A 13,167-nucleotide genomic window follows, 5' to 3' on the forward strand; every position below is an offset into this window, starting at 1 on the left:
CTACATTACTTCCTGTTACCAAAAGATCATCAACATACAGAGAAATAATTAGGATTTCTACACCAGAATGCTTAACATAGAGTGTAGCTTCTGATAGTTTTTTTTTTTTTTTTAAAACCCAAACTCAATAGATGATCATTAATTCTATTGTACCAGATCCTTGGAGCTTGCTTTATGCCATAGAGAGCCTTTTTTAGCAAGTAAACTTTGTCTTCCTGGCCTTTGATTACAAAGCCTTCTGGCTGATCAACAAAAATTTCCTCCTGCAAAAATCCATTGAGAAAAGCCGACTTGACATCCATGTGAAACACTTTCCATCCCTTTTGTGTTGTAATGAAAAGTAGCAAACTAATTGTATCAAGCCTGACAACAGGAACAAATGTGTCAGAATAGTCAATCCCAAATATTTGTGCATAACCTTTCACCACAAGCCTTACTTTGTGCTTGTTTACAAAACCATTAGGATTGAATTTTATCTTGAACACCCATTTGACACCTATGAGATTTCTATCATGAGGTTTTCAAACTAGTTCCTATGTCTAATTTTTTCAATCATGAACAACTCTTATTGCATTGCACCCATCCATTTTTGGTCCATTATAGCTTTCTTAAAGCTTGTAGGTTCACACACTGCTACACTGCACACTACTACATTGCTTCTTTGATAGATGTCAGAGAGCAATTTGGTGCCTTTAACAGGTGGATCGTCTACTGTGTCTTCAAGTTCCAACAGATGATTTTGATTTTCCTTTGAGTCATTCCAACTCCATTTTTTGTTCTCCATGAAGTACACATCTCTACTTATTAGGATTTTCTTTGTTTGAGGCTGAAAAATCCTATAAGCTTTAGAGATGGTGTTGTAGCCAATAAATATTCCAGGTTCTGCTATCTTGTCAAGTTTATCACGCTTAACTTGAGGTACATGTGAGTAGCATAAACAACCAAATATCTTAAAAAAGTCCAAAGAAGGTTTGAAACCAAACCAATCTTCAAATGGTGTTTGATTTTGCACGACTCTTGTAGGCAGCTTATTTTGAATGAACACAACAATATTTGCAGCTTCAACCCAAAATTTCTTTGGTAGGCCTTTTTGATGCAGCATACACTGAGTCATCTCCATGATTGATCTATTTTTCCTATCACTCACTCCAATCTCTGCACAAATTGTTGAAATTGATCTGAGACATATTCTTTCCCATTATTAGACCTTAAAACTTTTATATTGCAGCTGCTTTGGTTTTGAACATGAGCTTTCAATTTCCAGAACACCTCTGCAACCTTTGATTTGTACATGAGAAAATAAATCCAGTACATTCTGGTTAAATCATCTCTAAAAATTATACAATAGAGACTTCCTTTTAGTGATGGAGTTCTTTATGGTCCAACAAGATCAGTGTGAACTAGCTGGAGCTTTTGTGTGGCCCTCCAAACACCTTTAGGGAATGGTTGCCTTGTCTATTTCCCAAACTGACATGCTTCACAATCAGTTAATTTTTTGTTAAGGTAGGTACTCCATGAAAAGTTGATTTCTTATCATGTAGTTCATTCCCGAATGATGGAAGTGACCTAACCTCTTGTGCCAAAGATCAATTAAACTTGCTGTAACTCAGAAGGTAGCTTGTTCCTCCTTCATTGGATCAAATTAAAAACTTTTGCTCATCATTTTAACCTTGAACATTTCCTGGCCTGTTTGATCCTTCATTATATAGCATTTGTCTTCAAAAATAACTTTTGAATCCTTTCTCAAGTAACTGTCCAACACTGAGCAAGTTTTGATTAATATTAGGTACATATAGAACATCAGTAAGGGTTTTTGTACTTGAGTAGCTTGTTCTAGCTACCGTGCCTTTTCCTTTTACTGGAATGTGTTCACCATTTCCAATTCTGACCCATTTAACTTCAGTGCTCTCCAATTCCTTGAACAACTCTTTGTCATAGGTCATATGGTTGGTGCAACCACTATCAATTAATCAAGATTCACATGAATTGATGCTGGAAAAATAGGTTGCAACAAAGAGCTGATCTTCCTCCTCCTGGTTGGCATTTTTTGCTTCAACATCTTGTTGAATTTTTGCTTTGCATATTATTGCCTTATGCCCCATTTGGTTGCACTTATTGCATTTTGCATCAGGACTCTTCCAGCATTTGAAAATAGGATGAGATTTGCCACCACAATGTTTACAAGGTGTATATCTTTCCCTTTTGCTACTACTATTATTGTTATTAGAAGTAGCATCTCCACTTGCAACTATGTCCTTTTTGCTTTTCTTTTTCTTTCCCTTGCCACTAGATTAGTGCTTTGACTGTAGAGCTCCTTTAACTGTACCTTTTGGTTTTCTGAGCCTTCTTTGTTCAGTGGCTTGTAAAGCATGAATTACTTCTTCCAAAGTAATACTTAACATATCCTTAGTATTTTCTAAAGTAGAAATTGAGGCTTCAAATTTCTCAGGTATAGTTATAAGAAGCTTTTGAACAATTCTAGAATCATAAAGTTCGGTGCCAAGTAATCTTACTTGATTTGTAATTTTAAGAAGCTGGTCAGTGGTCAGAATATTCTTCGATAGTTTCTGACTCCTTCATCTTAAGTACTTCAAATTCTTTGATAAGATTCAACACTTTCATACCTTTAATCCTCTGATTACCTTTGTATTCATCTCAAAGGTAATTCCAAATGGCATTTGCTAATTCCAGAGTCATAATTCTGGTGAAAATTATGGGTGAGACTGCAACAAAAAGAATGGCCTTCGCCTTTATCTTTTTTGCCTTTTTATCTTTGTGGTTTTTGAGTTGAGCTATTCTGGGGTCATCTGGTAGAGCTGGAACATGAAAATCTGCATCTTCCACAGCATCCCAAACATCCAAGGCTTTAAGATAGGCTTCCATACGCACTGCCCTGATCTAATAATTCTCCCCATTGAAGGTTGGTGGAGTAATTTGAGTAAAACCTGCCTCAACATTCATGGCTTGAAGGTTTGATTTATGTAAAGATAAGGTCAATGTTTAGGTGTTCTCAAAACTCACTAAGACACTCACGAGTCCCTCAAGAAGAAAGCTCTGATACCAATTGATGTTTTATAGAAAATAAAAAATATAAAAGAAGGAATATGAGTAGCACATAAATATTTTATTGAAGATAACTTAGACTTCAATACATTTGAAAGATGCTAGAATAGAGGATCATGGCCTAAAATTCTAGTTAGCACAATTAACAACATAATGCACTACTTAATAACAACTTGACAAAATAATAGGAACTAGCAACCCATTAACAGTAAAAATAACTAGTTAAAACAAACTTTGACAAATTCCTAATCAACATGACCTAACTTTACTTGAATTTGAGCTACTAGAGTTGCTAGTACTAGTGCTAGAATTTGATGTGGATGCTCTAAAAGACCTATTCAGACCTATTCTGAGAGTCACTAGTAAAAGACATACCTACTGAGGAAGCAAGGAAATAAAGGGTGATTTAGCCATGGGATGTTAAGCCAGGAGACACCTAGCAAAAAATCAAACAAAGGTGGGATCATGAAAGCAGAGAAATGAAATTGAAATAGGCAAGACAACTTATAAGGTCCAAGAAGGGAAGCGAGTTGTTATGGTGCCTCTTCCATTTTGTTAGGTTTATTGTTGAACATGTTTTGATGATGAATGTTCTATGCAAAACTTTAATGTAATCATATTTCTTAAGAGGTTGTTTTGATATTTATAAGATCAAGGAACCTTTATATAGGATATTCATGGTTTATTTATGTTCTCTATCTATGCTCTCATATTTGATGTGTTAAGTTTTATTGTTTTGATGTGTCGAGGTTGAGAACCTTATTTTGTTAAATGGACCTTTTTTGTTAATGTGTTTACCTTACTATTTAGAGTTTGTTCCAAGATTTCAACGGATATTCTAAATATCCATAATGCATGAGTATCATGTGGAGCTCATGGTATTTTAACAGTAAAAAATATGTAGCAGTATTTCTTGAGAAGCAATCTGTCTCACATATTTATATTCTTAATGTTTGTGGATTGATCCATAAATCTTAGATTGTCTATTTGATATTTTACATCAAATATCTAAAGTTCTCAAAGTCCTAAATTTCAAGAAGGAACTCTTGAAGAACTTATAAAGTTGAAAGTTTGTTGCTCGTCAAGCAAGTTCATTCATGTATTTGAAAGAATTTAGAGCTTATTGAATTCAGTAGCAATTGATCAAGTTGTTGTGATTTCTTAAGGTATAAATATGCAATATTCATATATGTGTATAAGGCATTTGAGTGATCAAGTATTTCAGTTGAATGATAGGTAAGCCATTCAACTTATGCGTGTTCTTGTTTTGATAAATATGAATAAAATATTATGATGCTCAAGTTGTTGCATTTTTTTTTATATGCTATGAATTAATGAATGAGCTAAGTAGATTTTTTTTTAGGAAATAAAATCTTCTAGTTGAGTAACAAGTGTTGTACTTAACTTATTATCATTAAGAAAAATTCTATGAATATCTTTTATTTTAGCTTTGGTAGAGCTTTCTAAAGTGTTCCAGTAAATGTTATTGGAAAGATAGTTTTGTTCATCTTTCACAAACAACACTTGAGTAATCATATGTTAGTACTTAGATGGATAAGTGTTTGAGCCCTTATGCATGATTCAAGTGAATCTTGAATTCATAACTACTTGAGAAGAAGATCAGCTGGCATTCGAGTGAATGAAATGAGTAAGGTTAAATTTCATCTATTCTACCACTTGAGTGATATCTTGTTAGGTATCGAGTAGAACATGCTCAGGCTTAAATAATCTAGTAGATTAAATGTTAGTCGAATACTTAGAAACAGATATGAGGGTTCTGCATTTCGTTATCAAATCGACTGGTGACTGCTAGGATTGGTATGCTTAAGTGATGACATCAAAAATCAAATATTGAAGTTTAGTCAATCAAGTATTCTCTCTATAACATATCTAAAAATCAATTGAAGGCTATCAAGTGTTCAAGTAGTGTTATCCATCTAATCGACTATGTAGTTTTATCTAGTCGAGTGAAGAAGACATGACAAAGAATGACTCTGTAAACTATAATTTATCGACTAAGAGATTTGTCCATTCGAGTGAACTTGAGTTCAATCGACTCAAGTAGAAAATCATTCAAATAATAAGCTAATTCACTCGAATACTTCTTTTCAATAGTTGAGTGGTGACAAGTTAAAATTGATTTTTTTTATAGCCGTTACTCAGAGTTTAGAAAAGGACAGTTATGACCATTTGAGCTTGATTCCCTTATTTTATATGGTATGTTGATTGTCTCTTATAATAGAAAGATAAATATGCTAATGCATGGTGTGCAAAATGCTTTTATCTTAATAATATGCATATTTGTCTTAACTAATTTGATTGTTATCAATCAAATCAAAGAAGCCGTGAGTATGTGCAAATTACAAGTGCTTAATTCAAGACTCCAAGCTTCTATATAAGGGCATGGAATGCATAAGATGATGCTGTTGACTTTCTAGTCATATTCTTGATGATGTTGAGCTTCAAGGTGTTGAAGTCCAGGCATGTTGAATCTGTTTTCAAGCCATATCATTACTTGAGTGTTGCTTTCATGATCATATATTTCTTCCAACTCAAGTGAAGTTTGGTTACACTTAATGAAGCCTATCCTTACCAACAAGGATCAGGAAGAGTGAAGTGCTTAGTTCCTATTCCTTTCACTCATTCTTGTATTTACCCTCATGAGCTTTGCTTCATATCATTATGGGGGAAAACTTTGTTGTGAGCTTACTTTGTAACTCTCTTTCCAACAAGTGTTTGTAAGGGATTTACATTAGCCTGTAAAAGGTATGTATGGTTGTTGTTTTATCCTTAAAAGTAGAGGTTACTGCTGCATCTGTAAAAGCAGAGGTTTCAACTTATCCTTGAAAAGTTAAGGTTTCAATTTATCCTTTAAAACCTACTTAGCTGGTGAAAAGTAAAGGTTTTAGTTACTCTTGTAAAACTAGGGTTATTGTTTAACCCGTTAAAAGTGGAGGTTTCAGTTGAGTTTGGAAAAACTGTATATGGGTTATAGTTGATACCTTAAAAATTGATCCCTTAAGTGGATGTTTTAAATTCTTAGTGAGGAGTTAAGGTAGTGGACTAGGCTTGTTGGCTGAACCACTATAAAATTGTTGTCTTGTGGATTATTTCTTGTGTTTTGATGATGTTGTTTTGTCACCTACCATCAATGTTTACATATTTGAATTCAATTTATTTGTTTCTAGCATAACAATTTTAGTTTTCATTAAAATTATAAAAATTTATTTTCATCAACACTGCTTTTATGATTACTTTTAGAATGCACATGTTTTTCAAGAGATTTGAACGTCAAAATTTAGAAAAGTATACAGATTCATATTACTTCTAGTAAAAAAAATTTCTTATACTTCTTTTCAAATGCAACCACTTTTCTATAATTCTGTAGCTACTGTATTTTGTTGAGAAATATATCTTTTCAATTACCTAGATGCATATTTTTCTGAATTAGCAAAAAAACTTCAATACACCCAATTCACCATCTTTTTGAGTGTTCTTTCACCTTTCTTCTTAGTTTGATGATGTGGAGAAATTTAAAGAGTCATTAATCATTTGGGTAGAGGAGAAAGAGAAAAAAAAGAGACATCAAAAGGAAGGAAATGAAGGGTTAAACTTGTAATACTCCTACACCTAAGCAAACTTAGCTATAGGAGTGGAGGGCAAATGACAAAGGTAAACAATCAACCCATGAGCTAATCTTGAAATGCCACATGGTCTAATCCAAACGAGACATGTGGACTAGTATGGAATCAACACATGGCGTAATCTTGATGAGCTGAACTAAACACCACTTGGAAGGCATTTGAGCACACCACGTGGTAAGATTTGGATCGAGTCATTAATGAGCACGACTTGACTAGCATGGCTCAAACCCTTGACACTAGGCCTTGGCCATGCTTGGTCACGTCCCAGATAAGGTATGTAGCATAAATCATGCTCAGACCATCCCTTGTACAAGTTATAAAAATTCTCAATTCTCCATTAACAACTAGACATTAACTCCCTTTCTCTTGTTACTTTTCTCAACCTTTTATTGTTGAACACTGACTTGATTTTCGAGTCTACATTGAAGGATAAAATCCTCAAGCTTGTAGGAGATTGATAGGTGCTATAGTAAGCCCCATCTTCCCAACATCACTAAAAGATCACTCACGAGCGGGGTGAATTGGGTGTATTGAAAATTTTTGCTCTTATAATAAAATAGCATTTAAGGCTTGTTTACAATAGTATCATTTTTATAATGTAGTTAGAAGTATGATGTATAGATGCAGGAATCACAAAGATTAACCTTGATATCTTGAGTTATAGAATATATGAAAGGGTAGTTGCACTTTAAATGAGAAAGCAAAGCAGTTATTCAAACAACAAGAATACCTAGTTTGTTTTTCAAGTGTCATGCAAGGCGTATGCATTTGAAGAGTAAGTGGGAAAGTTGTATTGCTTAAAATAAAATTTTATGCTTGTAATGAAAACTAAAATTGTTATGCTTTAAACAAATGAACTAAATTCAAAACATGTAAAACAATAAATAGCAAGTGAAAATCAATCATCATCAAAACACAAGTTATTCACAAGACACAACATTTATAGTGGTTCGATCAAATGACCTACTCCACTACCTTAGCTCTTCTCTAAAGATTTAAAACATCCACTAAGGAGTTAGCTTTTCAAGGGATCAACTACGACAACAACCCATACATGGTTTTTGCAAGCTCAACTGAAACCTCTACTTTTCACAGGCTGAGTAGGAACCCTAACTTTTAACAAGTTTAGCTAAAACCTCCACTTTTCATGAGCTAAGTAGGCCCTAGTCTTTCAAAGGCTAAATTGAAACCTTAACTTTTCAAGGATAAGTTGGACCCTGTGCTTTGATAAATGCAATAGTAACCTATGCTTTTAAGGATAAAGCAACAACCATACATACCTTTTATGAGCTAAGGTAGAACCCTTACAACCATTTGTTGGAAGGAGAATTACAAAGTAAGCTTACAACAAGGTTTTCCTTTATAATGATAAGAAATAATGCTCACAAGGGTTATAACAAAATGAGTAAAAGGAATGGAAATTAAGCACTCCACCCATCTTGATAATTCTTGGTAGGAATGATCTTCATAAGGCACAATTAGACTTTACTTGAGTTAATAGAAGGTCTGATCGTGAGAAGCAAAAACTCAAGGAATTATCAAATTAGGCTTGATTGGACCTCAGCATAATTAAGCTTAACATTTTTGAAGATATGGTTAGAGGATTAGTAACTTCATCTTGTGCATTACATGGCCTTATATAGAAGTTCAGAGTCTTGAATTAAGCACTTGTTATCTGCATATACTCACATTTACTTTGATTTGATTGATAACTATCAAATTTGTTAAAATAAATATGCATATTATTACGATCAAGCATTTTTCACACCATATATAAGCATATTTTTCATTATATTATAAGGGAATATAATCAAACCACATAAAGTAATGAAACAAAGATCAAATGGTCGAAACTGTCCTCTCTGACATCTATGAGTAATGGTTAGTCAACAATTATGAATTTCAATTTCAACTTGCCACTACTTGACTGATGAATGGAGGTATTCATGTGAATTAGCATATTATGCGAATGATATTCTATTTGAGTCGATTAATCTCAAGTTTACTCAAATGGACAAATCTCTCAGTCAATAACTTTGTAGATTACAGAGAGCCATTCTTTGTTAGTTCTAATTCACTCGATTGAGTGATACTTGATACTTGATCGATTGAATAACACTACATGAACACCTATTGACTAATTTTCTATTTTCAAATAGCTATAGAGGGAACACTCGATTGACTAATTTTTGGTATTTTACTTTTCATGTTATTACTCAAGTATATCAATCATAGTAGTTGATTTGATAATGAGATGCAGAACCCTACTCTATGTTTTGTTATAAGCATTTGACTAATGCTTAATCTACTCGATTGCTAATTAAATTAAGAACTTAATATCCTACAACAAATCTAGCACTCGATTGGTAAAGACTTAACTCGATTTAAGATTTAAACACAAAGGCTTGATATTTTAGCATATTAACTCCAATTGATTGGTGAATATATTTCACTTGATTTTTTATTCAAATACTCAAAAGTACTTATGAACTTTCAATTGGATAATTACCATGGTTGTTTGAGATTAACAAGATGATACTCGATTTAGCCTTGCCAAACTTGTTTTAATATTTGATTATGTAAGCTAAAATATGTTCTCCTCGATACTTAACAAGAGTTCACTTGAGTGGTAGTATGAAGGATAGTTAAAACATAATCTTGCTCATTTCATTCACTCAAATACTAGCTAATCTCCTACTCAAGTAGTTATGAATTCAAGATTCACTTGAATCATGCATAAAGGCTCACTCGAATATTTGATATATAATTAAAATTTTATCAATATCATCAAAACATTATTGATATATTAACTCTACAACTATTTAAGCAAAATTATTTTTCTATTCATATCTACTCAATCACACATAAGTTAAATGACTTACTTATTATTCGACTGAAACAAAACATATATAATTTCTATCTTATAACCTCTAAAGCATTATAAGTACATACTACTAATGCATATTTTGAGTAATTTTTGAAAGATAGAAACTTTAAAATTTTATTACTCGAATGCATTGAAATTATAATTGTTGCCTAATTACAACAATTAAATTTATTTATCTTAGGGAATAGCTTAGGTAGAGTCTCAAGGTTCGGGCACCATAGGAGGATTTACTGATGCTAGGCTCAATTCGCTGTCCAGGAAAGCCAAGAGGATGCAGGTGTCTCTGGATAGGTCTTTGGGACTTTCAGGGATCTCATTCCCGAAGGGTCTTCGGGGAAATAAACTTTGAAAAGGTCTAAAGAGTCTTCGGATATGAGGCACCGATAGGGTTTGCAACACAAAAATGATTAGAAGGTACGTTGGGATCTTCCTCACACGGGTCCTTCGATGCCTAAGTTAGATAGTGATGTCTTTAAGCAGAGATGTAGATGTTATGTATGTATGCGTGATGTATGCTCTATAGGGGAGTCTCCCAATAGGTTTCCTCCCAAAGGGTTCTGTATGGTTCAGAGTCTAAGTCTTCAGGTCTGAGGTCCTAGAGAGAGAGCGTGTGTCCAAAAAGGTTAATTTGCCATGAAATAGAGTCTCCCAACTCTCCAAGAAGATGCATCAGCTGAGGTCGGAGGGCCTAGAGGTACCTTCGAGGTTTAAGTCCCCCGATGAATATCCTTTGGATAGGTCTAAAGACTCTTTGGAGTTATTGGATGGCTTGTGCCCGGGAGACTCTAATTGAGTCTTGGGCCTTGGCAATAATAAGGCTTGACCTCCCAAAGACTTTTTGGAGGCTCCGGGGGACTCTTATCCTAGAAGACTCTTCAAGGTCACTCGAGTCTTCAGCTTACTTAGAATATTTTCGTGAATTTTGAGATTTTTGGCTTTGATTTTCCTAAGGCACCCCACAACAATATTTAATTTTAAGACTAAATTAGGCACATAAAACATCACTTGAATGTATTACTTATCAGGTAGTGAACATTCAACATTTAAGTTCTTTAAGAGCTCTTTCTTGAATTTCATGACTTTGAGAAATTTAGGAATTTTGATACTAAATATCAAATTGACAATCAAAGTTCTATGGATCAAAAACTCAAAAGACACTTAATTACCAAGAATATATACACAACAGATTTCTCTTTAAGCCTGAGTAATGTCGTCACATATCTTAAGTGCTAGGATAACCCTAAAAAGAGACATATCAATAAATGAAGCAAAGCATATAGATAAAACATAAATTATTAGGGCCCACTTTTGGATATACTCGCTAGCATAGGAACATCCAAAAGAAGATCCTTCCAAAATGGAATACAAAAATAGACATCTCAAAAACCTCCATGATATAAATTGGCTTACTTCCACAAGAGCAACATTCATTCTTACATCATTTCTTAAGGCTTTAAAAGCCATACACTTTTCAAAAATATACAAGGACGCCAAAACAATACAAAAAGAAATAACCTTCTACACTAGCCCTCCACACTAGTCCCAAAATCTTTAGGTTGGGGGAGATCTCTGTACACGTCTAAATTTAACTTCAAGTCCCACTAGACTCCCCTTCTACCATGATTTTGCCCTTACCTGGAATGACAAAAACAAGAAAGTGAGCCACAAGGCTCAGCAAGCATATATATAGAGCAAGAGGAATAAAGATAAGGTAGATCTATGAAGGCATGCATAATACAAGAATCAATGGAAGACTACTACCCAACATTTAGAGACAAACCTTTTGATCATGCCTTTTTCATCAATAAAACCTCAATAATTGATATTTCTTGTTTAACAACAAGTCACACATTTGCCTCATAAAGTAACATTCACACAATTTACAAAATGGCATAATACCTTTTTTCCATACATGACTCTTAGCACAAGAAGTCACCAATCCATGCTCATGAATTATTTATATAATGATAGAAATACATGCGCCACACTGACCCTTTAGGCCTCCACATCCATGTGACTTAACCCACCCTTGGTACACCAGCCATCCCAATAAGCTTTTGAACCTTATTTTTAATATCCAATATGTAATATTAAGAGTATTTTCAAAAATTACCGGGTCAAAATTGGTATTTACTATAGTTTTGGGCCTATGTGTAATGTTCAAAACGTAAACGAAAGGTGAGGGACTATGTCAAAGCAAGTCAATGAAGGTAAAATTGTCCAAATAAGCGATATTCGACAAAACCAAGAGATTAGCAAAGGTTTGAGGTCAAGAACACTCGATTAGGAGCATTCGGGCAAAAGTGTAGATTTCATAAACTATTTGAGGGAGGTCGAACTGACGAGTTTTTTAGAAATTTCTGAGGGAAATGAAAAATATGGAACTTGTGGGTAGTAGTGGAAGTCTTAGAAAATCTAGGGGCATCAAGGATTGGGAGAAAATGAAATTAGAAGTTGCTTGGGGGCTAAAGTGCAAATTTTGGAAAGTTGCATGGTGTGAAACCGACTGGCTGCTCTGTGGCCACCAGCCAGCCGCTTGGAGGCATCGGAAAGGTCGCCTGGGAGGTGCTAGAGTAGCTCCAGACGATGATGAAGCCGTTGGGGCTTGCCATTGGCCGAAAATGACATTGACACAATCGAAATTAATGGCGGATTGGATTTTCAATTTGGCCAAATTTTTTGAGGGATTTAGCTTATGATTTAGGGCTAGTTGATGGGATTAAAGGCTAGATTTGGGGATAAGGGGATAAGATCAATTGATATATGGTGGAAATTCGAGTTGAAAATGAGTATAAAAAGGGGTTGAGGCCGAGGGTTTCAAAAACAAAAATGGCCAAAATTTCTCTCATTTTTGATAGAATCGAGCTTCGGGGATAAGGGGATTTTGTTTTTTGAGAGGTAAGGATCATTTTTGTAGAGTTCTGAAGAGTTTCGTGTACGTTTGATAGGGTTTCAGTGAGTTGGTTGGAAAAACGAGGGCCGCCGGACTCCGACCTGCAATTGGATTTTAAACCCTTTTCCAGTGACTGTTTCGGTCATTTGAAGGCACCATTGAGGTCGTCTCATCAAGCTCTTCAAGGCCCCATTGTTGTTTTGGCCAAAAGAAGTCGCTGGAAAGCCACCATTGTCGAAAAAGACAACTTGGCCGGCTGTGCATGGGGTAGGTTTTGCGTGAGGGCGCGTGAGGTAGGTTTTGCTTCCGAAATTAATTTTTTAATTTTGTTAAAATTATTTTAGGATTTTTCATGGAAAAACATTTGGTGAAATGTGATGTTAGGTATTTTTTATGAATTTTCGAAAGTAAGGAAAGTTTAAAAATAAAGAAAAATAGAGAAAATTAAGAAAAAATAGAAATATTGATTTCTAAGGTCTTAAATGGTAAATATGAGACGATTGGGCTGTTGGAAGAAAGGATTGCATGATTTTCGAGGTGTGACACGTTTTTCGAGGCAACAACTGGACTTTTTCGAATTGAGGTGAGTGGTTTGAGTCTAGTCTTACCTTATCTTGAAAATGTGTTGGAGTGTGTGTAATGGGTTCATGTGAGCAGTTTTATCCTCCCAAACTTAGGTT

Source organism: Diospyros lotus, chromosome 6 (genome assembly GCF_014633365.1).
Source record: "Diospyros lotus cultivar Yz01 chromosome 6, ASM1463336v1, whole genome shotgun sequence".
Taxonomy (NCBI): domain Eukaryota; kingdom Viridiplantae; phylum Streptophyta; class Magnoliopsida; order Ericales; family Ebenaceae; genus Diospyros; species Diospyros lotus.